Source organism: Montipora capricornis, chromosome 9, assembly GCF_036669925.1.
Source record: "Montipora capricornis isolate CH-2021 chromosome 9, ASM3666992v2, whole genome shotgun sequence".
NCBI lineage: Eukaryota > Metazoa > Cnidaria > Anthozoa > Scleractinia > Acroporidae > Montipora > Montipora capricornis.
Window position 1 is genome coordinate 12221183 of NC_090891.1, and position 5000 is coordinate 12226182.

Below are 5000 nucleotides of genomic sequence, written 5' to 3' on the forward strand. Positions count from 1 at the left end.
ATTAATTATCTTTGAAAAATTCGTGGGTACCCACAATTTTCTTTTTGGATTTTAATAACACTTGTTGAGATCTGCTTTTCCCGCATATTCATAAAACCGCGCAAAAATACCTTTGAATTAGTAGGCACCGTCCTTAATTTATCTTCCATTGAACGAATTACCAAATAACGAAATGGGTACTTATAAAAAAACAGGGATTCTCACATTTTTAATACCTCTAGGCAAGGGACATCGGAACGAACCTGAAATTCTTTGTTTTCGTTTGTAAAGGGCAAAAGAGGACGGTCAAAATGAAAATCAAAGTGCCACTGTCGTTACTCGTGGATATGAAAGTAACCGCGATTGTTTAAAATTGGCAGGCTGAAGTTTTCTTTATGCATTATTAATGTCATATAACAGCTGGATAATTGTGTACCAGCACGCGGGGCTGTCATATGCAACTAGGTCACCAAAATAATGCATGTATGTGAGGTGATCCCCTTTGCTGGAATTCAACCCTGTAAAATAAGTGTACCATTTCCCCAATAGGCATAAGATTACTATTAACACATCCTCTATAAAGAGCTGAACCATGTGTTCAAAGTTCCTTGCACAGGTGACAGGGTAATTTTGAATAAGGTCCGATTTTTGTTGCCAGGTCATATTGTTAATGTCATCAGGTTAGGCAAGTAGAGCAGATCCATTCAGTATTATTAACACTTTTTGTGCCAGTTATACATTTCTCCAACAAACCTTGCAAGTATTTATTACTATATTTGATACTGTTACACTTAGAGACAGATGATCTGAACCATAACTGATCACAACAAGTGCATATATATTCAGGGCCATGTGATATCTTATCACGAAAAGACTGAATCACTTTTGACATGGAATGTCTAACAGAGTCTTGACCTTGACAAATTTCAGTTTGGTTTAGCCTTGAGCTCTGCATAGCTTTCCTTAAATGGTTCTACGCTTTTCTGTTTAGTTCTCTGATACGTTCTGGATTGGAAGCTTTAAACGTTTGCTTATCATATTCCCTTGCTGCTTCAAATTTTTTCAGACCTTTTTTGGCGTTTTGCATTGTTTTTCTTTTCCCTGAACTCTTTATTTTGTCGCTTCCGCTTGATACATTCTCTTATATAAGCTCTTTTTGCCACTGTTTTGTAGAAATTATTACTGACACTCACACCATTTTTCGCTATGGTTAATTAATGATTATTACCTCTGAATAATTGTTGACATTGGTAACACTAATGATTTCATAGCCTGAAATACAGTCATTATAATAATCTAACTGAACTGCTGAAACATAGTGTCTTTCATAGAGATGTCCAATGTTAATAACAGTAGTTCCCTGTTGTCCGCTTACAGGATTGATAATAGTTACTAGTGCCCACCCCTCAATGGATTCATTTATATGTATTGTAACATTTAATACATCGGAAACTACTTGCACAATAAGTCAATCACACCATGTATGTTGCTGTGACAACACACCCACAGTTGCTCTGTAATGGGTCCAATAAATTTTTGATGGTTGTTTCTGATGTAGTCAACTCCAGCAGCATGCACGTTCATGTGATAGGAAGGATTATTGTATAACTGGTGGGCAACAGAAGAAAAAAAGCATGAACCATCTGAGGTACATTCTAGTGCCTTCAATCCTTTCTGAGCTAATCGAGCCTTCAACAGTGCTATAGAAGAATTTCTCAGTACTGTATGTGTACTCGTTCCATGAGCAACAGGGCCTGGGTTCGATTCAACGTCTCCTGATATCAATAGCTTTTCTCTTGATAGACAATAACTCTCATTTTGTTGGTTCAATTTTGTTGAATGCTTAGTAACAGATTGATCTTGAATACACAATAGAACTGACAAGTCTTTTTTGTGTTAAGCAGTCCTGCAGGTAATAAGATAAAAATGACGATTAGAATCTCCTACTCTCGAAGATTTGTTACGCCTGAGTTGCGGTCTAGGTCTAGACATTCTTACCGCAATATAATATTATTTTCCAAAAGCAAGAGATAAACACTTTCTCAACTCAGACGAGCTCGGTACGTTCTACTTTGAATAATGCACCATACAATTTCTAATTACCTTGTTTTTGTGAAATAAGCTCGACGTTTTATTGTAAGGAATTCTGGAAGGTTCCCTGTCCCCGAGGAGCATGTTTGCATTTTGCGAACGCCCTTAGCCCTTGCTCTATCGCAGGAGATTGGTACGGATTTCTCGTCACTTTCTTTTACATAATCAATGGCTGAGACTTTCGACAGTTTGTCATTATGGTCCGCCACACATGCACTAGTGTCTGGAAGCATGGGTTGCTTGGTTGCCTCATTGTTTTCATGTCACTGATGTTGTTCAAGCTGGATTCATATGGCCTTGATGACTGATAGCTTGCAAAACGACGTCGTGATAGCTTTGATAAACATTGGTATACTTTGATAGCTTCAATGTCACCTTATGGAATTTGTTAATCCACCGTGACCTTATGGGATCGACAGAGACTGTCTTCTCACCATGTCTATCGATTCAGGTCGATTCCATTTCAACATGTATTAAAGTCTTCGCGTTGGTGAGTGAAAGGCGGTGTACAATTAATTGCACCAATGTGTACTTGTTCAGAATCTTTTGCTTCACCTTCGAAGGACGCCATTTCTTTAATTCTTCAGTTTCTTGCTTCTAAATGCAGCGGAAGGTGCTCAAACACTTAAGTATAAAAGACGCAAACAGCAATGGCGGCGTACAACCTAGCAAACAGGAAGTCACAGCTGTCTAAGCTGTGTTGTGATTATCCATCCTGATTGGCTAATTAGATCGAACTTCCGGTTACGCAGGAGTGACAAATTTGCATAAAGATCCTCACCAAAACTCGTGGATATATCCACGAGTAAAAACTACAAGATTTATCACACGACTGAGGCTGTCAAAGGACATAACCCTCCGATTACTCCATTGCTCGTCCAATATTTTCTAAGCATTTGTCATGGATTGCATAATTACATCTGCAATCAATGGTAATTTCTACTATGCGGATTTATTTTGTTTAAGTATTTATACTGTAGGACGCGATTTACGTAATTTTTTTTGTTGTAGTTCGTAACTTGTTATTCATTAGATAACTAACACTGCAAAGTAATTACTTCTAATCAGGAATGATTGAAAATTAGAACGTATCTCCAAAGTCATAGAAATTGTAAGCAGAAATAGCTATTTAATTAGAAGACTCTTTAGTTGTTTTAATCACTATACACCATGCGTTTGCAAAGGATTTTGAAATCGGAGGGTTTGTAGGAGTTGCTCAAAAAAGTTTGTTGGTGTGGTGAGTGTTTAAGCGGGTAAGAGGGAAACTTTGAAACAGCACAGTTCTTTGGTTAATATTGCATCAGTCTTTAGACTTCTGAAGAATAATATCGTCTTGTTTATTTAGTGGAACTAGTATGTATGAGAAGGCTAATTAATTTTAAAATTGTAGTGGTTTAATTAAGAGAGCAATTTTAATAAATGCTTAAAAGTATTAGTTTGCTATTACGTGTTTTCTCGAGTTTCTTTATGCGCTGTGTTTTGCGTTGAAGAGGACTCACTGTTGTGGCACGGGGTTTGGTAACAATATTGAACCGGGTAGTAGGGAGTTTAAAAACGACGACGGCTACGGCAACGACAAAAAGCAGCAATATTATTGGTTAAAAGAGGAAGAAATGATCGTGCTGCACGTTCGGCACGCATTTTTGTCATTTCTCTCCCGCACTCGTCAAAAAAACAACGTAACATGACCAGTTTTCAGGTTTTAACGATAACATGGGCAAACCTCGGTGAATCTTTCCTTCTCTCTCTTTGCTTCAAATCCGTACGTACCAATCTGGTTATACCATACTTCGCCCATATTTTACAAAATAAACAAGATGAAAACATCGTGAAACACGTAGGACAGATCAAACTATTTGTTTGAGTTGACGTTTTCGTTGCCGTCGCGGTTTCTTAAGGTTACTGCAGACCTTCAAGGGTCGATTTTTTCCAAAATATTTTTTTCAAGCGAAATTCAAGACTACTACTTTATCTGCATTTTCCAAAAAAAAATTTTAAAAACTTAACACGCGTACGAGTTATCCACAAAAACGTGATTTTTTAAAACAAGTTTTCCAGCTTCCATTTGTAATATATTCCACTGTAAATGTAAACAATGTCAGAGAATTGCAAAAAGTTTCCCGGTAGTGTCAAGAGATTCGCTAGGGGGTTCTAAGTTGCGTTTCATTGGTTCGCGGCATGGCCGCGCTGACAACCACTGAAGGTGCGAAAACTGTGAATTTCTTTCGAGGTCAATAACTCGGGGTTTATTTTTGCGTGAATTACCTCTATTCAAATGAATTAATAGGGTATATAGATTTCTCGGATTTTAACGAAACTTAACCGAAATGTTCGTCAGATATTAGCGCACTAAAGTGTGTGAGGCTTTTACGAAAATCGAAACAGTTTTCTAGTGACGTCTAAGCGAGTAACAACAGCAACCAATCGAAATATCGAAAAAGCCTCACACACTTTGTCAGCTCATCTCTCCAGAGTGATATAGTCCAGTCTGTTTGGATGTCCGCGGTAACGCGAAGTCTGGTAATTCAGTTAAGTAAGTCGGTCGGTTTTGCGTTAACAGGCTTACATACATACATACATACTTTATTGCAACTCCCTAAAAAGGGTTTTTCAGTTACAAGTTAAATAAAAAATACTAAGAACAATAATTGATATATAAATAAGAATAAATAAGCAATTAACTAATACAAATCTAAATTATGTGTTTTCCTAAATAGATAAAATTAAGTTAAAAGTAATTGTTTGGTCAGTTTCGATTTAAAGGCCTTTACAGAATTTACATTTTTAAGATCATTACTTAGGTTATTCCATAGTTTGGCTCCACGGTATTAAAAAAAAACGCTGACCGGTGGCCAATCTGCATCTCAAAATGTTCAAACGGTTGCTCTGTCTTGTATTTCTAATATTACGCTTGCGCGTGCCTACCAAAA

The 5000-nt window shown here is 37.1% G+C and overlaps 1 protein-coding gene and 1 long non-coding RNA gene across 6 annotated transcripts in view; both read right to left on the reverse strand.

Annotated features, from left to right (window-relative positions):
- LOC138016940 (cyclin-I-like) overlaps positions 1-5000 on the reverse strand; it is a 53168-nt gene that overhangs the window by 5121 nt on the left and 43047 nt on the right. The window lies entirely within an intron of this gene.
- Positions 715-3467, reverse strand: LOC138016560 (uncharacterized). Its single transcript, XR_011125832.1, has 2 exons — positions 2083-3467; positions 715-1885 (listed from the first exon to the last, which is right to left on the reverse strand). It is a non-coding gene; the product is annotated as an uncharacterized lncRNA (long non-coding RNA).